The sequence below is a fragment of the Sardina pilchardus genome, chromosome 4 (assembly GCF_963854185.1).
Source record: "Sardina pilchardus chromosome 4, fSarPil1.1, whole genome shotgun sequence".
Lineage (NCBI taxonomy): Eukaryota > Metazoa > Chordata > Actinopteri > Clupeiformes > Clupeidae > Sardina > Sardina pilchardus.
Genome location: NC_084997.1, coordinates 19,817,760 through 19,841,476, shown reverse-complemented (window position 1 = coordinate 19,841,476; position 23,717 = coordinate 19,817,760).

Genomic DNA, 23,717 nt, shown 5'->3' with positions numbered 1-23,717 from the left:
GTGTGTGTGTGTGGGAGGTAGTTGGGCCTCTCTCTTACCCTGTGCATGGGGGTGTCAATGCAGAAGCTTTCTATTACACAATGTGATATGTGTGTGTGCGTGTGTGTGTGTGTGTGTGTGTGTGTGTGTGTCATGTCACATATGGTATACTCACATACACACACATACACACACTACATAAGGCTTTCACAGTAACATTCACACACACACACACACACACACACACACACACACAGGGAGAGCACGTTTATTTAATTAGCCAGGATGCAAGCTGTAAGACGCTGCCCTGATTATTTATAATGTGTGGCGACCAGCATCTCAGCCAAAGGCACCCAGTGTGGGGGGAAGCCCCCTGTCCCCCCCTTTCGTTTGATACACGGTGACTCTGAGCCATAACTCTTTGCAGCATTTATGTAGTGCTAGTAATTAGCCAGGAATCTGAGCTACACGTGTGCGGTAGGAAACAGTGTCACACTGTGAAGCCCCTTATAAAGCTTCTGGCATGCCATGGTGACAAAATGGCAGAAGCTGGCCATTATGATAAATGATATGATTAAAAAAATACACTATGAATAATATATAAAGAATGTTAAAGTGTATATTATAAAGTGTTACCGTATGCTGATAAGGCTTTGTGTTGGGAGGCAAATCAGGGAGGATCACTAACAGGGGAGCTACACAAGGCTCGTAACTGAAGCGTTCCTTCGTGACCCGTAAAATCCATTTTAGAAAGACTTGTCTAACTTTTTTACGAATGTAATAGCCACTGTCGTGCTGTAGCTGCTTCCATTGATTATAGTGATTATTAACTGCTGCAGCATACGCTTCATGAACGGAGCGCTTCAGTTGCACGCCTGGTGTAGCTCCCCTGTTAGGGCAGCACATGCCACTCACACAGTGAGAAACCACAATGGAAGACTATTAATTTCAGTCACCTCTCACGTCTCTATTCTCCACAGCTTGCTACGGATGCTAGCGTCTCCCTAGCGCGTGGCTAATATCACGGGAAACCCAAGGCTATTTTGGCCTCGAGGGTCACTCACTCAAGTCGCTGTAAATATGTCCGGGCATTTGTTTGACGAGGCTGTATCAATTTTTGTACATGAAATGAATGTCCCTCTGCTTCTTTTAGCAAACGTTTTTAAAGGCAAATTAATCCAAGGTCTGTGTCATATGTTTATCTATTTATGCATGTCCTTCGACAGGACTGGGGACTACGCCATGGCACCGGGGTTGATATGCTTGGTGGTAAAAGTTTATGATTAGTTCCCGGGAACATTGAGACATACGCTCTGGATGCTTGGATGTCTGGGGGTAACTTTATATTATCGCTTTTTTTTGGCCGGGGGCTTAGCCTGCCAGCCGTAGCTGTGAGTGTGTGTTACAGAGCAGACTCCCACCAGCCCTGCGTCATTACTGCGGACAGCAGGTGTATGAGTGAGCAATTGTGTGTGTGTGTGTGTGAGAGAGAGAGAGAGAGAGAGAGTGGTTTGTGAGTAAATGTGGTTTACTATGGCCAGCATGTGTTTGAGGGAGTGTGTACTTTTTAGGATCGATAAAAAAGGCATGGGTATGTGTGTGTGTGTGTGTGTGTGTGTGTGTGTGTGTGTGTGTGTGAGTGTGTGTGTGTGTGTGTGTGTGTAAGTGGATGAGGCTGTGTAGCCTCTAAGTGTGTGAGAGAGTGAGCGTGTGATATAAGTGTATGCATCATTCTGAGGAGTGGTGGAGATGGAAAATGGGATGGGCGTGAACGTACTGTATCTCTGAGTGTGTGTGTGTGTGTGTGTGTGTGTGTGTGTGTATGTGTGTGTGTGTGTGTGTGTTTGTGTGTGTGTGTGTGAGAGAGAGAGAGAGTGTGTGTGTGTGAATATATGTTTTCACAGTGTTTCCCTGAGTGGAAAGTGCTCAGTGCTCACCCCTCTCATTGGTGACATTTGCCACACTAGGCTCTGCCCGGCCCCTCCCTCATTCGTGTCAATCAAACCCGGGTCCCGCCCCCCCCCCCCCCCCCTTCACAAACTCGTCCATCTTTCCACACGCAGCTCTTTGCAACCTGTTTTTTAAGAGCGATGGAGAGATTGAGCGGAGTTTACAGGAGCGGTGGCCTTCAACAGATGGTCAGACGCAAAAGTGGAGGGGGTTCACTGAAGGGGTGGTGGTGGGGGTGGGTGTGGGGGGGGATGTCCAGAAAGGACTGGCCTGTGAAAAGTTAGGTGGGGGGTGGGGGGTGGGAGAGGGTTGGGTAGGTATATGGGTGGGGGTTGGTGGTGGTGGTGGTAGTGGGGGGTTGAGGGCAGGGGTTGGGATGGGTTGTGGGCTGTGGGAGGGGGTTGGGGGAGGAGAGGAGTGGTGGTGGTAGTGGGGGGGTTGAGGGCAGGGGTTGGGGTGGGCTGTGGGAGGGGGTGGGGGGAGGAGAGGAGTGGTGGTGGTGGTGGTGGTGGGGGGGGGGGTTGTGGATCTATGTGACAAAATGCAAAGTGGAATTCGCCAGCCCCTCCATTCCAGAATTGGCCAGAGGGAAAGAGCATGCGAGAGGTGTGCTGGCATGTCCTTGGCGGTCCGCGCGCGCCTGGGTGACAGCTGCGAGGTTTATAGGTCGGCTTCGATGACAGTCAGGAGGCGACGGCCCCGCTCTTTTCAGACAGGAATTAGGTTTGTCATCAGATTCTAAAATCTGCCTGATTTATGGCATTTCCACTCCACTTTCCCCCGATGAGACCCCCACCGACACAAACACACACACACACACACAAACGTACCCCCCCCCCCCCATACTTACACAAATCTCATGACATTTAGCGGACCTGTTTGTTTGTTTGTTTGTTTGTTTGTTCATACAAGAGGGAATGTACAGAGAAGCGACAGTTCCATTTGTGTGTATTTTCATCATACTTTACGTTAAATTACGTTTGAAGGCAAAGAATCTTAAAAATTATTCAGTTTATAGTATCAGCAGACCAACAATTCTTTGTCCTTATACTACAATTTATTGCTTTCTTTGATACTGAAATATTGCCATATAAATATTTACAGTATATCTAAAATATTGAGATATTTTATGCATTTGATGAATGAGAAAGACTACTAAATGTTTATAATTCATACATGTCATCATCATATCACCTTACGTGATTTGTTTGCTTTATTATGTGAATGAGTGAGCAAGTAAGAGAAATAGAGAGCGAGACTAAGGGAGATAAGAGTAGAACTCGATGAAGTAGAGAATGAGTTACAACTGCAGAATGATTTGTGCCGGTTTGGATGATATGACTGATTCTGCTGGCTAATTTTCAAAAGATCCTCCCCACGGCTGATAAATCTGTCAGGAAAATTTGCTCACAAATGTCTATATTTGCTTTGACATCGCTGCCTCTGTCTTTGACCTAGGGGGGTTAAAACTTGAATTCAATCTGAAGTACCGTGAGACAATGTTCATAATGCTAAAATAATGAAATAAAGTTTATGTGAGAAAGTGCAAATTGTGGATGTGCTGGAGCAGTGATGACACCTGGTCGGCCCGGGTTCAAAACTCAAACCCACTGTTGCTAGTGTGTGTTGCTTTGGATACAAATCTCCGCTACATACCAATCACTTCACCTCATTTTTTACATTCATGTGTTGCCATGCACAACTGCAGAATTATTCAGTCTGTTAAATACCAATCACTTTACTTCACTTTTACTTTAAATTGATATCTTGTGCTGGCACGCACAACTGCAGGATATATAGTCCTAGACTGATCCTAATCCTCATCTGAGGACTTAATCCGAGTGAGCCAGCTCGTTCCCATGTCCTTAATGTCAGAGGCTGCGACGTGGAAAACAGATAGCAACAGTGTGGCAACTCAATATGGTCTCGTTCAGTCAGCCATGACACCTGACGTACGTCTGATGAAGAGATTACCCGGCCAAACGACGCACGGCTGACACAATTAATGCTAAGTGTGGCTTTAATAGGGGCGAGGTAGCCGTGCCACAGGGGCCAATGGAGACGAGCTATGCACTGCGGCTCTTTTACAAGAGATCCAGTCTTACAAACAGACTCCACACGACGTGTGGCCTCCAGCCCAGGGGACAGAGCGGTAGACAGAGGCCAAGTGCAGCTATGACACAAGGAGCCAGAATAGCAATTAGAGTCATGATAATGGTTATGGAGATGGAGGCTGCGGTGGCTAGAGGGTTAGAATAGCACAGACAAAGGAACAGGTATACTGAGAACAATTACAGTCGCGGTAACGACAACAATGAACAATATCCTCACCAACAATAAAGATATAAAAAAATACGACGCAAGCGGCAATGCCGGGCCCGAGCACCTGCGGTCTGCGACCCATGACATTTCGGAATCCAGCAATGCTCTCACATGTGGTGCATGCATCAAATGCATGTATGTGTGCTATTTGTTTTTGCAAGTTTATTCATTGTAAACACTTACTCACCTCCTGTTGGATGTGACGATTTACACTGATTATACTCACTGGGTGGCGCACCACAACATGTGGGGTATAATGATAATCTTCCAAGTAATCAATTGACATATATTTTGTATACCCACTATCCCTACCAACTCTTGTGTGTGGGGGTGAAACTATTTGCTGACCACATGACTCAATGACATATGGAGTCCCTGAGCCACCCTTGGGGCCAAATCTCAATCACAAAATTTCATGATTCGTCACCCACGGGAACCATTGATTTCAGCCTACTTGGCATGGAATAGGGAGCATGACCCCCCCACACCCCACCATAATTTAAAATCAGGACACCTGCTAGTTCATAGCCTGCAGACCAGACTCTCTTCTTCGCAGAGTCTGGCCTAGCTTCTTTGGCAAACGATTATTTCTTGGTTTGTGGACACTTGAATTCATTGGAGTTCAATCACTAATGGTAATGACGTATGATAACCACGGGGGACACATCGATAACGATAGGCTTGAAACTTAACCGCTCTTGGGATCGCCCTCTGTTCGCTGATTGGGCGGAGATGCATTTGCTGGAGTAAACCAAGCTGGATAAAGCTATAGGCTATACCGGACGAAGTATGAAGAGAAATGCCAATGAGCGGAAGTACGTACAGTAGTCAGGCGGGGGCCAGGCTAGCCAGTTCATACACCAAATGTGAAATGAGTTTTCTAGGAATGGTAGGGGTAAGACCATTACATTGCCATAAGAATGAATAACCGGTTTGAGCCATGTGAGCCCATGCAGGACAAATGTATCACACCGTTTCTGTTTATGTGGCGAGGCATGCAAATTCATCATATCGCTCTTTCCGCTATGGCATATAAAAAAGCTTCTCAATTTAGAATCAACATCTTGACAAGATGTATCCCATATTTGACATAAAGCAGATGAATCGTCTAGGAGTAGTACATTGAAATTGATCATGTATCACCTCGGACAAAATCCCAAATATCTCAATCTGTTGGGCACGGTTAATGCAATGTACATATGAAAGTTGTTTGTGTTGGGGAGTTTCACTCACCCACCCAATTTGGTGGAGAGCTATTAGCCTGGCTCCATCTGTGTACTGTACATACTTTCACTTAGTCTCATTTTGCTTTAGTAGTACACTGGCACAGGTGTGCTTTCAATGGATTTCTTGTGTGGAAAACCAACGGAGACCCACCGACAAACCAGTGAACAGAGTGCATGGCTGAGAGTGATTACGTTTAAGTTTCAAGTCATTGTTGTTGTGTGCCCCCTGGTTAACATTACGGCATTACCAAAAGTTAGTGATTGGTTTAAAGGGACTCAATGATTTTAAACTTCCGTCCACCAGGAAGAAGACATTTGCAATGATGCCTGTCCAGTCTCTCTGCGTGAAGAGAAGTGAAGTCAAGAGCCTGGTTTACGAGGCTAGAGCAACATCCCTACTATTAAGGAAACTCTGGCACTCGAAGCACCACAGTGCACCTGCTCAGTGAAGAGGACACATGAGACGACAAGGGTTCAAAACCTGCTCTCACTCGCTTTAGGACCCTCGGATCACCCCAGACCACTCCTGGATACATCTGTTTCTACACCCCAATTTTCCCTCATCGCTTTTTATGATTCTTCTCCTGTCTGTGATGTGTGTTTTCTCTGATGATTTTTGAGAGGAGCCGGCGTTTTTTTTTTTTTTAAGTCACAGACGTTCGGGAGGCAGAGGAGGACAGAGGTTGGCCTCGCTCCGTAAAAAGTTTGCGCCACGCAACAGCCATGCTTTATAGTGCTCACAGCCTCTCCTCTCCCCTCCTCTCCTCGCTGTATTTCAAAAACCGAAATCAAGCCGCTAGACGTTTCCTCACATCCTAAAAGAATGACACCCAGCTATGTGACACGTCCCCCCCTCCTTAGCCTGTAGATTTATCTGCTCCAGCCAAGGTCAGGTGTGTTAGGAAGAGATGGCCTGTTTGGACAAATGCGCGCATGCCTTCACACACTTATCCACATAGCCACCTGTGAGGACACAACACACACACACACACACACACACACACACACACACACACACACACACACACACACACACACACACACACACACACACACACACACACACACACACACACACACAATGCCGTCTGAGCACATGGAGAAAGAAATATTTTGAAAATGTTACATATTCCATTCCCCACACAAACAAGGACACAAATGTAGAAGTCACATGGTACACATTGATACATCTACACACACACACACACACACACACACACACACACACACACTGAGAGACACCCAATCCAGCGGTCCATCCCTTGGCTGGCATGGCAGCCTGCATTGTGGCACTCGTAGCCCCCCACCCTTTGACAATGCACACCTGACACCCGCGGCCTTCTCATTCGCTGGGCGCCTCCTTGCTGCCGTTAACTGAGAGTATTTCACAAGCCGTAAATTCAGGGTGGATCTATAAATCACCACAGGAGAGCCCTGGGGCCAGCTTCAGGACCCACGGACAGAGGGTAGAGGTTGGGGTTAGGATTGGGCTTGGGGTTGGGGTAACTGGATCTCTTGAGGTTCACCGCTCCCCTCCTCCACTCCCCCACCCGGCCCCACCCTGAACACACACACACACACACACTCACACACACCTCCCCAGGGGGTCAGTACTGCTATTCCCGATCAGGGTTTGAGCTCGGCTGCACTCCGCACACCTGCTCCGCCGATAAGGGAGGGTGGGAGGTTTTGGGAAGAGACCGGAGAAGGGGGGGACTCCCAGGGTAATGGTTCTGTTCCGAGAGAGGGGAGTACCCATTGGACCGAGCCCAGGGCCGGGCGGTCCATCCGAGACATGATGAAACAGGAAGCACTTATAGCCCAAAGCTGGTGGGTGTGTGATCAGTGAGATCATTGAGATGTTTATGAATCCAGAGGGTTATGGGTCCAGAGTCATCTCCTTAAAAATGGCACCTCCTTTTGAATGGTGGTGGTGGTGGTGGACTGGTTCTTGCGTGCTTGTGAGATGGGGTCCCAACCTGACCTGGTGCTGGGGCTGGAGTGGGACTGGAGAGAGAGGAAGTGGTGGTATACTGTAGATGGGGCTGGAGTGGGACTGGAGAGAGAGGAAGTGGTGGTATACTGTAGATGGGGCTGCTGGCTGGTGGTGGGGTGGCCTGTGGGAATGGCCCTTGTTGTGGCGATGATGAACACACGTCGACACTTATCAGGGAGAATCCGATCTCTCGTTGGCATGTTTTCACAGCTGTGGCCTGTGTTTTTCACACAAACCACAGGTTTCCTCAGCTCCTCCAATCTAATCAATCATCATTCACATGCTGCCCTTGTTTAGAAAATGCTTGTTTACCCACAGAGTTCTCACATTAACAAATTATCTTCATGTATGACAACAAGAGGGTATTTGTAAGCACAACAATGCCACTTGCCTTGAATACAACGACTAAGCAATAGCTGAATTGGAATGCTCCTATTTTCGTTCCTATTCAGATTCAACTCAAATATAATTTCTTCATCACTCATGTATACATTTCATATATAAAAATGTATATTGTCATCTATACATCTCTATGGTAAAAATATGTTTTTTCTTTGAAATTGTAAAAAATATTTAGAAAATCCATTTTGTTGTTTTTTTTTTAAAGAAAAAAATAGATTGGCTTTCATGACAATGTCAATAGGCAGGTTACTGTGAACCAATTAGTTTTAACAAAGATCCTTGATTACTGCTCCGCTTCAACCCCTCTGATTCGGATATTTGTGATTATACTATTATGCATTTGTGTACAATTCTGTAGCAATAGTGTAATGACTAATGACAGTAAACAGGGAGTAAACACACAAGAGAGTAAACACACAAACACGCCTTCATAAACACCACCATTAACTTCAGTCTTGCAAACTAACTAACTAACTGTAAGTGACTGCAGTTCTGTTCTGTTTTCCCCTCTCACATGTAGTTGATTGAACCAGGTGCAAGGAGAGATGGCGAAATGTTGCCCCCAAACATTCAGACCTGCGACAAGACAACAACCCAAACCTCCCCCCCCCCGACTCCCCCCAACCCACCACCCTATACTCCCTGTCTCTGGGCCAGCAGCACCCCCCCCCCCCTGCCAGCATACCACGGGCCCCTGGCCCTCTGATCCATCATGAGTTGACAGTGTGTGTGTCCGAGGCTGAATTTCTGTGCTGGAAATAGCTGTGCAAGCCGCTCTTTTTTGGGCCCCCCGTGCTGGCCTGCTATCCCTGACACGCAGGCAACGGGACACACACACACACACACACACACACACACACACACACACACACACACACACACACAGATAGACGCGCACACATCAACACACAAACCACATACAGATATACACACATATCCAGTATGCACACACAAATTAAATACATAATCACATGTACAAGTACTGTACATGTGCAGTGTCTTTCTCTGTGTCTCTCTCTGTGTTAAAATGATCACTCTTTCTATCTCAGTGTGTCACACTCTCTGGCTCACGAACACGCACACACACACACACACACACACACACACACACACACACACACTGCTCTGTCTGAGACTGGAGAGCAGCCCTCTCCTCTCTGTGCCAGGCTTATTTTAGGGCCTCTCTCTCTCTCTCCTTCCATCTCAATCCCATCTCTATCTCTCACTTTTCTAGTGTCTCTCCATCCATCACCCTCTCCACCTCTCCACTCATCTTTCTCTCTGGCCCTCTATCAACCCCTCGTCCACCACCTCCCCCTCCCCCTGCCTTCATCCCCCTCTATTTTTTCCACATTTCAACGTCACTGCTCATCTTTCTCTTTCATCTCTCTTTCTCTCTCTCTCTCTCTCTCTCTCTCTCTCTCTCTCTCTCTCTCTCTCTCTCTCTCTCTCTCTCTTTCCATCACTCCATCCGCCCCCCTGGGCCAGCAGCAAGCTCATTAATCACTCGCCTGTTGGAGGTGAAAAAAACAAACAATACGCCGGGGGCGATTTTCGAGTGGTGGCAACAACTTTGCAACTTTTCGAAATTATTCCTCCCCGCCGCGGGGGGCTTTGTCGCCGGGGGGCGGCCCCGTCCCGACTCTGCCAGCCGATAAACGTTAGCACTCAGCGGTCGCCGTCGGTAACCCGGTCCGCGAAAGCCCTCCCACCCTGCCCACCCGCCTGCTCAGTTCCCCTTTCCCGCCACCAGCCAACCCTGTCGCTATACCCCCCTCGTCTGTCCCCTCTCTCTCTCTCTCTCTCTCTCTATCCCCTCTCGCCCCGGTGAGACCACGCAGTGGCCGGCCACAGAGACATTCACACCAACAATTAGTAGTTAATAAATCAGGCGCTCATTTTCACACCCGCGCCGCGTCCTCTCGTCCCCCTCGGCAGGGGGGCGTTCCGAACGGCCGAGCCGCGGAGCGGCGTCTTGCCGAGACGGGCTTTACGTTTAATTAACGCAACAATGCAGCGCTGCGGGCTGCACAGAAATCACGGAGCCTGATGACAGTTGTTTTACGGCACCTTCTTTTAGCATGCGTTTCCGAGCGTGCGTGTCCTTGTGGATTTGTGAGTGTGTGTGTGTGTGTGTGTGTGTGTGTTTCTGAATTTAGAGTTTAAAACTTTACCACTATATTTACAAAGTTCTGTTACATCAGTCCACTATGAGTAGGCCTATATAAGCATGACACATACACAGTCACAGCCTCTTCAGTCTTCAAATGTTAAAAAAATAAAAAACCTGTTGCAAACTCAACGTTAAAATGCACGTATATTCATTTCCAAGTTCCTTGGTATCATTTCAGGGGTACAAACCAATTTCCACTTAACACAACATCTCTCAATGTATGTGTGAAAATGACTAGGGTCACACTGGGAGATCATTTGGAGTCCATGTGACGAACAAGTCCAAAAACATGAACACTGAGATAAACATGTGAGGTGAATGTATGTCTGTGACTTTGTATACAGAAGCATTTTGGGGGTTTGTTCGCTCATGCAGCTCTGTATTTCAAACTTTAAAATAGTTTAACGTGGAAAAAAAAAACGTTTATGTCCACTAACGATAAATGGAGAATAATGGAGACACGCTTTCGTATTATTTTTATGCCCGCTGCGGACATTAATAGGTAAAACCTTGGCAAAACAAGGAACACAGACATGAACGAATGGAAGGGCAGAGCAAGGATGTCTTTCAGGGAATGCTGGGAAACTATAGGCTATGTGAACTTGAGAGAGGTTAGAGAGGTGAGTGGAAGAACCATATATTTATAAAGTGTTAGCAGTTATAGTCAGTCTATCTTCAAGTAAAATACAAATATATAATATGTGTCATATATGTGTTATATACAATAAGTATGTAAAATAAATGTTCTCAACCCAATTTTTTTTAAAAAGTTGTTATTCATAAAATGTTAAATATGAACTTATATGGTTCTTTTGTCTCAAGGCCTCATATAAAATTGCAAAAATGTTTTGTTGATCTATGTCACTGTGGAGCTCTAATGGTGATTGTGTTGATTTTTCTACTGGGGGTTATAATATATACACAAATATGAACTAACAAAGTGTCGTTTTTCGGCCTGAATATATGTGCATATGAGGGCTGTATGCATGTGTGTGTGTGTGTGTGTGTGTGTGTGTGTGTGTGTGTGTGTGTGTGTGTGTGTGTGTGTGTACGTGCGTGCGTGCGTGCGTGCGTGCGTGCGTGTGTGTGAACCTCATGCTGAATATCATGACCATAACCATAACCATAACCATAACCATAACCATACTGAATCACATTGTTAAACAAAACAATCTTCAACATCTACAATAACAATTCAGATGCAGATTAGCTGCAAACTATTAATTAATCATTTTGATAATCGATAAATATGTTTGACCTATATTGGAAAAAAACATCTGATTCTAACTTCTTAAGCTGTAGAAAACTGATCCTGTTCAATGACAGTAAACAGATTGTCTTTGGTGTGTGGACAAACAAAGTGTTTGAGGTCATCATTTTGGGTTTGAGGGCATTTTTTCACTACTATCTGGCATTTTAAATACCAAACAAGACGTCGATTAAAAAAAATGGGGAAATATTGTTAGTTGCAACCTCAGATGTTTGTGTTTATAGGGCCTATAATTATTGAAATTGATTAAAGGTACTTTATAGTGCCCAAGGCCTGAACTCCCAAGAGACTGTGTTTACTGACCGGTGGGGAAATCATTGGAACACTATGCTTTTGGACAGAATGACGAAACCGAAACACCCCCCTTGTCCTCGCTTGGTATGTCCTGGATGGTCCAGCGGAACATTCCGACAGGCCCCATGTCATGGTGTTTGGCTCTGGGCGATTTTAATCACCTTAGCGATACGCGGAGAGATAGCGTTACAAACGGAGCGGTCTTCGCGTTAGCCGTTGGAGCGGAGTGTAGGCCCGCAATTAAAGTAAAGTAAAATAGACCCCGCGGCTTACTGATACGGAGCAGTGCCACGACGTAGCAACAGTGTCCATTAGCCATGCGAGCTGCACTACTGCAGTACCAATGTAATATAATAGCCCTGGATCAAATTAGTCGCTCTTCTACTGAGCACCCATCCAAAAACTCTCGCTCTCTTTCTCAAATTAGGCTCTCTTCTTTTGGATCGCTCTCTCTCTCTCTATCTCTCTCTCTCTCTCTCATCTCTCTATCTATCTCTCTCTGTCCTGCTGCCACGTATCTCATAGTTTACACTTCTCGTGTGTCACCAGGTCGTTACATTTAACTTCGGACGACGCAGGTCTGATGACACCATCTTTAATTAATGTTCTCCGTGGGTTGAGAATATCAGGACATCACCAAATGTGTCCATCAACCATCAGGGGAGCCCACCCCCCCTCTCAGCCTTTGACTGGCGAGAGGTCTGATTCACAGATGAAAAGGCAATCAAAACAGCCCCGGGCGACTCAATTTACCGCAAAACGAAACGGACCGCGCGATTATTGAAATACCCTAAGGCGAACTCAACACACGATTCCAGCGCCAAGCCCGCACCCCCCCTCCCCTGTCCCCAAGCACCCACCACACACACACACACACACCAATCCCCACCCCTCTCTGTCCTCTCTGCATCAATCACTCTCAGTTGCAAGTATCATTCAATCATGTCGTGTTTTTTTCCACGAAAGAAACAGGAGAAACGCGACGACGCGCTCTCTCTCTCTCTCTCTCCATCTCTCTTTCGTAGCCCACTCTCTCTCCCCTTCTCCTTTCCGCGCCCTTCTCTTCCCAGAAACCCTACTCTGGGCAGCCAGTGCCCGCGATGCCCCTTCTCCCCTGCTCCCGAAGACCGATGGCACTGATACCCAGGAATGCTCGGCCTCCTCCAACCCCTGCGGAAGGGAGACGCGATGCGAAGGTCACGCAAGGGCCAGCATTGAAGGCCGCGGGGTCAGTGTGGCAAGTGTGTGGTTGTGGTTGACGCCAAGTGTGTGTGTGTGTGTGTGTGTGTGTGTGGAAAGAGGGGACACAGTGTGTGATGAGTGTGAGGTATGAGTATTGTGGTCGATGTGGTGAAAATGGTTTATAGCCGGTTGGACGGTTGTCCATATGACATAGCTGGTGCTCTGATGAAACTCTGAAACTATTGATTAAACCAATGCCTCCGAAGGTACACCGGGTTCACTTATCAATTCATTTGGAACGGGGAGAATATAAAATATAGAGTCAGAGAGAGTGTATTTGTCTTGTATTTGTGAATGTTATGTTGCCTGGTGACAGGTGTTATTGGACTGCAGCCAAGAGAATGGTATGAAATGACTAGCCTCCGAGGGGGGGAAAAGAAAAAGAGAGAGAGAAGGAAAGACAGAAAGAATAAGTCAGCTGTGCGTACCAGTTGTGTCTGCTTCTGTAACATCACCATCCCCCGCCTCTGTGCCCTTCAAACCACTCACACACACACACACACACACACACACACATACACATACACACACACACACACACACACATGCTCAATGCAAAACCACATAACCTCACGTCCCTTTACACCTAGGCCTAATTTTTTCTTTCCCTGAATCTCCACGCGCTTTCAACGGACCCCAGCTCACAGCGGTGGGGGGCTTTTCACATTAAAGACCCAAAGGGGGGCCGCCGCCGACTCTGTGTGTGTGTGTGTGTGTGTGTGTGTGTGTGAGAGAGAGAGAGAGAGAGAGAGAGAGAGAGAGAGAGAGAGAGAGAGAGAGAGAGAGAAAGGGAGAGAGAGAGAAGCTAAAATGAGAGGCAGCGTTCCCTCCTGGCATGTGTGTGGGCTGGGCGGCATGTGTGCACAGTACGTGTTCCAGATATCGTCACATCACATGAAGATTCCATCCCGGCAACACATCAATCTCCCTTTCTCTCCCTCTCTCTCATTCTCTCTCCATCTCTCTCTCATTCTCTCTCGCTCACTCCCTCTCTCTCTCTTGCTCTCTCCCTCTCCCTGGCATGATCTGTGTGCCGCCATCCATTACATAGAAAGGGGTAACAGGGGCCGGCCCGTGAGGAGACATAGGGGTGAGTTAGAGGTGTGTGTATGTGTGTGTGTGTGTGTGTGTGTGTGTGTGTGTGTGTGTGTGTGTGTGTGTGTGTGTGTGTGTGGTGTAATTTGATTTAAGTCATATTAGCTCATTTATTGGTTCACAAGGGCCCTATGAAAGGGTTTTAGGGGGGACAGGGTGTGTGTGTGTGTGTGTGTGTGTGTGTGTGTGTGTGTATGCTATGTGTGTGTGTGTGTGTGTGTGTGTGTGAGATGGTGGTGGATTTATGTGGTTTCACTTATAATAGTTCACTCAGCAGTTCTCACCCAGTGGATGGTTTGACCAATCTGCCAGTATAACCATAATTATTTCATATAGACTTTAATGTTGTCTTTTTTAGCTTTTAGTTTCACTTCATCCACACTTCCATTCACATTTTGGTCTCACATGATTATTAGCAGGAGATGAGACATCAGATCGGTGAGCTTATTTCTCTTAGTTCCCTGTGGTCACTGCTTAAAGCCTTGCGTTTCGAGTTGCGCACACCCGCGCGCAAAAAAAAGAGGTTCTGTTTGTCGAGGAAGCTCCGTTAGCGATATTTTCCCAGAATCCACCGGTGAAAAGCGCTTGGCATGGCGTGGCGTGGCGTGGCCGAGCTTCAGGGTCCAGCCCTCCAAATATTTAGACATTATTTACATAAACAAAGAGAGGCGTGTGGCACCGCTGCGCCGCCACGGCCGAGTCGGGGGTCGACTCCCTCCAGCGCTCGGGAAGGTAGCGGAGGTGTGAATCTGCTTCTCGTTAGAAGGGACGACGTCCTGACAGAAAATGTCCGCTAATCCTGGGGTGCAGAACCCCCATCCCCCCACCCCACCCACCCAACGACCCCAGTCCACAACCACCACCCCTCACATCCAACCGCCACCCATCTCCCCCAGAGTTTTTTGGAACGCTCTGGCCGACGCGTCCTTCCAAACCATTTTACCACCCCAAAGAATTCCTAATCCAAATAAATGTGTCGACGGGACGCGAAAAAGAGAGAGAGGTGAAAAAACAAAGTGGGGCTGAAGGACTCTCTGCTCATACACACACACACACACACACATTAACACATACACACTCACTCATACACAAGTACACACACACACACACACACACACCTACACAAGCACACACACACACACACACACACACACACACACACACACACACACACACACACACACACACACACACACACACACACACACACACACACACACACACAAGCACACACACACACACACACACACACAAACACACACACTCACACACACACACAAACACACACACTCACACACTCTCTCTCTTTCTCTCACACACACTTTCTCTCACACTCACACACCGATCCCTCAACACCCAAACTGTCAAAGATACATTTGCCGATATCTGCCGCTGCCAGAGATTCTATCTCTCTAAAAACTAAATGGGCGGAATTGCATGTGTTTGGCTTGGCGGTGGCCTGTCTGTTTATAAAGCGCGGGGCGAGCGCTCCGTTCACACTTTAGGTGATAACTACACAGGGCCTTTGTGAAGGCCGAGGCTTGGCCCGCCGAGCGCCGTTTACTTTGGAGGCTAAAATTGAGCGCGACTTTGTGTGCAAAGTTGTCAGGATTTGTAACTTGTTTACGGAGCGTAACCCCTTTTTGTACGTCTGCGGCGTGTGCCCGTACGATTTTGTGTGTGTGCGAGGGTGTGTGTGTGTGTGTGTAGGTGTGTGTGCAGACTCGTAGAAACTGGGTGTGTTTCTATGGCTATGTGAGTATGTGAGTATGCAAACATGCACTCACAAATAAACAACCAAGCATTTAATGTACTCTGTTACTGTTGTACAATGTCAGATAGATAGCACACAGCACAGCTTCTAATTCTTAACTACATGCACACACAGACATGTGGAGTGGTCTGATGGACTAATGTCAGACGTAAATAAGCAAGCATGTGCCACGTACCCACAATGCACTTAGATAAATAAATATACCTTCTCCTCCCCTGGGGGTCCTTAAGCTCCTAACCCAGACGCGATGGCCCACTGACCCCCCCAGGCTGGGGCTGGTGGGGGACGGCCGATGGGGCATCCCTCGCTGGAACGGGCGGTGGTGGTGGTCGTGCTGAAAGGCGATGGCTGTTTTTAGAGAAAGTCTCTGATAAGGACTGACAGGTCAATAAAAGCAGAAATATTATCGGCTCTGTCGCTGACCATCTCCTTCAGCAGCTGCCAAAACATCCCCCCTCTGGTCGCTCGCTCCCGCGCTCGCACACGGACTGGTCCCCATCCAGCCGCACTGCTGTCTTTCCGGAAAGGTGTTAATTTTATGGCATTGGAAGGACTTAGGCCTGCCGATCTGTTAAACGCTTTTTTCGGCGCCAATTCTTCCCCACAAGTGCTGGTGTTACAGGCCCCAAGCCCTATTCTTCCCTGTAGAACTCCAGGCCTCAGTCACAGCTGGCTCTGCCATGCAACTGTGAAGGGTATACAACCAGTACACAAGTCTCACAGCTAAACAAATGAGCATCGATGTTAATGATCGATCATACAGTAGATATACTGTGCACATAGAGTACAGCCATTTTTATTAGCCCTGTTGGCCTTCACTGTATCAATCTTAGTGTGCTTGTAGTAACACTGAAATGGTCTAGTGCTTTTCATGTGCACACTTCTTACATGACTGTTGCTAATGTTAAGTGAATTTGTTTTTACTATTCACAATGTCAGGCATGTAGGCGTGTTATATTATTCCTTAACTAGGGAGAGCATGTTGTCATGTCTTGACTGACGGTCACATAAGCTTGCATAGCAGGACCACGGTGACCTCCGACACCGCAACAGGTGTCCACTTCTGAAGTATGATAAAAGGACACCTAAGTCTGAGCGTGTCACATTTTATGTCGAACTCTCACAAAGTTTGATTTCGTTATTGCGGCAGTATACATTTACGTGCCCATTTGTGTTTCTAAGACGAATGGAGTATATCTCATACACACAGGCACTCACACACACACACACACACTCACACATACATAGCGCACACAAAAAGCGCATGTTAATGTCACACAGAAGTCATGCCGAACAGAGGGATGATTTGCAGTTTTCCAAGGCCATCTGCTTGATGTTCTATTTCGGAGTCGACTCGAAAGACCCCCCCGGTGACATTAATCAGCCCGTGGCTGTGGAGCGTCGCGCCCCGGCGTATTCTGTCCATCCGAACACCGCTGGCCTGTGCCGCCGCACGATTTACTGGGCAGGGGGAGCAAAAAAAAAAAAAAAAGCCACCTCGGGGGGCTATATTTGTAGCGCAACCTTTCCTCTTCTCCGCCAGCTGACGTCAGTTAATTATTTGTCCCCCGAATCTAATACATTTTCCCTGTGCCAAGTCATTTCGCTGGGCTCACGGCGAGGCAGAGGGAGAGGCCGCCTCGTCCTCCACCCCTCATGACCCTAACCCCCCCTCCTCGTAACCCCCCCCCCCCCCCCACCCCCCCATACCCATAACCCCCACCACCAGCCCCACAGAAGCGGGCGGTCACCGCGGAAAATCAGCCACCCCATCCATCTGCGCCTGTTATCCTAGCAACCAAAGTTATGTTGCTATGGTAAAGGTCTCCCCATATGAACTTGTCAGTCAAAGAGTGGCCGGCTTAAGTCTCTCTCTCTCTCTCTTTCTCTCCCCCTCTCTCTCTCTTTCTCTCCCTCTCTCTCTCCCCAACCACTCTCTTCATTTATTTCTTTTCTATCAGTGGTGTGATATTGCCGGCGTGAAAAGTGAGCGGCCTTTATCTGTTTACAGCCGTTCCTCTCTAAATATAGCAGGATGAATTAAAACACATGCCCTATCGCTCTCCACAAAACACCACAGTTATGCACTGTACTCCGATAACTCCCCGCTCCAGAAAAAAAAAACAGAACACACACACACACACACACACACACACACACACACACACACGCACGCACGCACACACACACACTTACACACTCATACACACACAAACACACATACACACACACATGCTGAGATGGCAAGAAGAAGGCAACAAGTGTACAGCAGCTCCACACTCAGCTGAAAACAAGCGCACTAACGCAGACGCTAGTCACGAACAGCGAACCCTAACCCCTAAATCATGTTTCCATGCTCCGGGTCCGCCATGGCGAGTTCCAGCTCCAACCCCTGCGAGGGGGGGAAGCGATCATTAGCGAAACGGGCCAAGGGACCAGAGCAGTGCTCTGCACGCATAGCACGTCATGGTGCATAACGGCATCTGCTCGCAAAAAAAACCGAGAGAAACCGAGTGAAAATGCCAGGAAAACACACTAAAGCACCAAAAGCCGGCGTAACGGACGAAAGCCGGCGTAACCCTCCGTAATACCCACAATGAAGTGTGAGAACGACAAGGGGTTTGGGGCTGCATAGGGGGGAGGGAGGGAATAAGAGAATGACTTTGTAATGTCCTCAGCGACACGGTTTACCCAGGGATAAATATCGCGTTTCGACGGAAATATTACTGCTTACGAAAGGCCCGCCGCATTTGTCAGATTTTGCATGCCGACTTAGACGTTGCTATTAAAAGTGGAAATAGTTTTGCTAGGATTTCAGTCGGTTACTATCCCACCCTGCCCCCACCCCACCTCCCCCTCCCCGCCCCCCACACCCCCATATCCCACCCCCCCTTTTTTTTTCGTGCAGTTAAACATGTATATTAAAACGTGTATATTGGCTTTCCCATTATTCCTGCTTTATTGGTTTAAGGGTGTTTGGTTAATTGGGCCATCCAAAGGTGAGGGCATGGCGACATGAATAGCACATTTCTCGTTCGAGAGGTTAATAAATTACATTTATGAAAGAGAACCACCATTAAATTAAACACTTTTCATAACATTAGGTCACGACTGGATTAATGGTGTTGGCCGAATGAAAAAGCTGTGAGGATTGTAAAAGAGAAATAGAAAAGTTGGACGTCGTGTTTTGTCAACTTCATTCTTTATTTATTTTATGGATTTTTAGTCTAAATATGGAGTCATGCATAGACTTGGATTAGTGTTTATTCATTTATTCCATCATAGTATCATAAAACCAATTCCTGAACATTAAAGTCCTGTTTTTCTCTCTCTCTCTCTCTTTCTCTCTCTCTCTCTCTCTCTCTCTCTCTCTCTCTCTCTCTCTTGAACAGAGGAGGTAAGCCAGAGAAGGAAACAGCTTTGCCACAGATGAGAATGGAAAACAAAATGCTTTATTCATCCAAAACCAAGTACGAACACACAAACAAACAAGCATCAAAGACTTGAAACGCGGCGTGCTTTGAATGTGTAAAAAGACACCATGCTGACACAGAAGAAGAATAATTTGGTGTGTGGTATGGCGGGGTGTTTGGGGCGGGCGGGAGGGGGGGGGGTTGATGGGGGGGTATTGGGAATGGAGGGGGTTGTTGAGGCAGAGGAGGGCAGACAAGGAAAGCTGTTGAGATGACGTCAGGTGTTGTGTTTGGGGTGGCTCTTACTAGGCTCTCTCTCTCGCATCTAGAATAATAACAGGTGGCTCGATCTGCGTAAGGGCTAGAGGGGGCTTTAGGAGAGAGAGAGAGAGAGAGAGAGAGAGAGAGAGAGAGAGAGAGAGAGAGAGAGAGAAGCTCTCAGGCCCTGGGGGTCAGCCAATCACGGCGCTGGGAACCGGTCAGAGAGGGAAGTGCTGACCTATGATATCGCGACCTTGTCTCGGGGCTTACACAGACCAGGACATGAGGGACTAAAGGAGTCAGCAGTAGAAAAGGGAGCAATTTATTCCCTGTCACTGGACTGTGTGTGTGTGTGTGTGTGTGTGTGTGTGTGTGTGTGTGTGTGTGTGTGTGTGTGTGTGTGTGTGTGTGTGAGAGTACATATATATAAATATGTACACACTTATGTGTTTACTTATGTGAGGCATAGAAAGAAAGCAAATGAGGAAAGAGAAACAAGAAGAATACAAATGGAAAGAGAGAAGGGTGAGGAAGAGTGAGTAGTCGACGGAGTGAGAGGGACAGAAGGAGAGGGAGAGAGAGAAAGAGACAGACGGTCAGAGAAAGAGAAAGAGAGGGACACAGGAAGAAGGGGAGAGAGAGAGAGAAAGAGACCAGGAGCAGGTGGGTCTGTGCCACGTTGAGAATGTTGGGAATGGTGGCTGTACTGTGGTGAGGAGGAGGAGGAGGGTGCATTGGCAGGGCTCAGGCCAGAGGCTTTGGTCGCCGCTCTCTCTCTCTCTCTACCTCTCTCTCTTTCTCTCTCTCTCTCTCTCTCTCTCTCTCTGCGTGTGTGTGTGTGTTTGTTGGAAGCACAGCGGGGTTTCCCCTTTAAGTACGGATGGCAGTGGATCCCAGCCGCCGTGGGCCAGTCACCGCACATGTGGACCTGTCACTTGGACTGCACGCAGAAAGGAAGCCAGGGAGAGAGAGAGAAAGAAAGAGAGAGACACGCACGCACACACACACACACACACACACACACACACACACACGTTTGTTTGTTCATTTTGGATGCATTCATATTTGCCATGTGTATTCCAAACATTATATGTAAATGTCCTTATTTTCCTCTTATGTGTACATTGAGCTTTGGCAATAATGTTTCTAAAACCTTCATGCCAATAAAGCTATATTGAATTGAATTGAGTAGGGGGGAGAGAGAGAGAGAGTAGGGGAGAGAGAGAGAAGGAGAGAGGGAGATGGGAGGGCAGGATTTGGGCCATTAGTTCTGCGGTGCTCGGGCACAAACTCACATTTGTGTGGAGTCACCGAGGTCCTTTCTGCTAATTATAGGCCGAAATCTGACAGAGAAAAATTAGAGGGAAAAAGGACAGCTGCAACACACTGGACCACATGGCTGGAGAAAGAGAGAGAGAGAGAGAGAGAGAGAGGGGGATAGAAAGAGAGAAAGAGAGAGAGAGAGAGAAAAGAACGTGTGATATAAGGAGGTTTTGATATCCTCCGTCCCACCCCCACCCATGCCTCTGTAAATCCTTAAAACCCTCTCCTTGGGTGCAAAAACAAAATCCAATCGTCCTGGTGTCCTTTCCCCCTCCTGCCTTTTCCAATCATGCCCCCCCCCACACCCCCCACACCCTCCGACCCCCTCTCAGAGCTCAGAGGGGCTAATGGGGTCTCAGGGAGACGGGACCTTTGGCGGGGGAGTCGGGGACACCCCCTCTCTTCCCGTCTGAGGCCATATCCTGGGGGGGCTTAGCCAGAGGTCTGGACTCAGACAGCCAGACCCCCCCCCCCCCCCCCCCCAAGACCTCCCCTGGGCACACGAAGCTGGACCTCCAGAGGCGACCGACCGCCATGTTGGGCCTAGCTCCAACGGGTCAAGCTTAATGCAGCGCAGCGGTATTCTTTTCTCTGGACATCATTTGGAAGAGCCTGACAGAGTTTGACAAGAGTTTGTTTCGCGAAGGTCAAGAGTACGCCGTTTGTTGAACAAAAGGATTTCGTAGTAACCCATACGTCTCCTCGGAGAGATGATAGGTTTACATGTCTGCCACGGGGACAGATTATCTCAATAAGACATCACAGGCCATTATGGATTCAAACAGAGACCATGTGGCCTGGTGTCGTTTACCACGTGTGTGGAGTTGAGCTATGTGGCCCCTGAGGGCATTGGACTGTGCGGCCATGTTGTCCGTTGCGATGGCACGATGGCACTCGAGGAGGTCCAGGGGCTCTGTCCCTCTCCCCCCTTTGTGAAGTGCATTCCCCTAAAGTAAAAAGCACAGGCCGACTTGACTGTGTAAATCCCCATACATGGCCACGGTGTTACGTGGTTAGTGTGTCATTGAAGTCACACCAGTGTCACACACTGAACGAGAGCCGGGGCTTCAGTGATCCGTATCTCAGTCAGATGACACAACTGAGATTCGCCGGGGGCAAAGCGTCAGAACATGCGTGGTTCACATCGCTCTCGGATTCGATGTTCCATCTCCCTCTCCCTCTTCCCTATCTCTTGACGAACAGTGACGAGGGTGGGGGTTTGGGGGGGGGGGGGGGGAGGAGGGGGTCACATAACCACGAGGCAATCACCGGAGTAGGGGGGTGCAACCGTAAGCAGGATAGCGGGAGGGTTTTAGGGAGCGCTCTGTTCCGAGCCTAACGTTCCCCCCTCTCGGAAACGCGGTTATGTGCCAGCGTGCAAAATGTTTTCTCGATGTCGGCATGATAGCGCGAGATCATTATCTTGTTACGGGCTCGCAGGCCTGTGAGAATGTCACCGCAGCTGAGACGGCCATGGAAACGGGATTACGGACAGGGAGTACAGATCTGTCCCATCTCCCTGTCTCTGCCTGCTCTCTCTCTCTCTCTCTCTCTCTCTCTCTCTCTCTCTCTCTCTCCCTCTCTCACCCTTTCTCTCTCTCTTTCTCTGTTTCTCACCATGCCTCACTCTTTCTCTGGCTCTTTATCTCCTTCTCTATAAAGAAAACAAGAAGAAGATGTTCAGTGATTTGTTTACACTCATAATTTTTGCAAAAGTAGATTTTAAAAGCCCCCCCCCAAAAAAAAGAATAGAACAAATGGAGGGAAACAGAGAGAGATAGAAAGAGAGAGAGAGAAGAGGGGTTGAGATGTTTTCCCCGGCCGTGATGATTGACAGGCGTTACGCAATCCCCGTGGATTTGCGCCGGAGATCCGTGCAGGCCGAGGGGGCCCCCGCTGGGACGTCGGCCGACCTTGCGGGGCTCAGTGGCAGCGCTCTGCTCTCCGCGTCCCTCTCACGGGACCCACGACAGGTGCAGCCCACTCCACTCTGTTCTGCTCCTCTGTGGTGTGGTGGGGTCTGTGCCCCCCCCACCCCCTCAAAAAAAAGGGCTGACCCCCGAAGTGCAGTTCTGGAGTTCTAAGAGCCTAAATCCAGTTATTTTTTTATGGGTCTCTTCTTTAGTTTTAGTCCTCTCAGGGGCCTGCAGTAAGGGAGCTGGAGAGAGAAGAGAAAGACAGGCTGTACAGTGTATATTGGAAGAGACAGAGAGAGAGAAATACAGAGAGAGAGAGAAGAGAGAGAGGAGGGGGAATGGTCTCTTATGGAGGTGTGGACATTAACTTTTCAAGCATCCAAATTCCACAAACAAACAAACGTTCCATAAACGTAATTTTTGCCTGCTCACATGAACCACACAACAACATGTCCACATGTCAGAAAGTATGCAGTATTATTGACCTCTTCTCCAGCTTGTCCTGTCCCGCAGCAGTAAGTCAGCTGGTACTCTCCTCTTTTTTTCTCCCACAATGCATTAGGCCTGCCTGTCATTCCTGCAAATGTGTGTCAGCCTCTACATGGACACGACCCGTACTTACGGGTGCACCTAAAAGGCCACACGGCGCGCAAGTGGCGGATTTTCAGCTCGGCCGCCTGGTCCAGTCCCACCGCCTGGCCGGCACAGAAAACACTTGAGACTCGAAACCACCCCCTGGTGGCCCCTGATGTAACAGCGCCTCTCAGGTCTGTCAGCTTGTAAGGGGGGTCTCTCAGCTCTTACCCAAATAACAGCTGAGTTGAGCATCCCCTTTCAAAAGCTGTGCTCTTAACACATGTAGACATATCTAATGGTTTCGTTTTTATGTCATTTCCAATTATGCGCTAAGGCCGTTTTAATGAACGAGCATTTCTTGACGTGCTATTCCCTTTGAGTTCACATTTCAGTAAAATACCAGAAAAAGAGACGGGGAAAACTTCACAGGACCATGTGTGCTGAAATATTATTCATAAAAAAATATGTGATATATTACAGCCTTCATATGGACATGAATATGCTG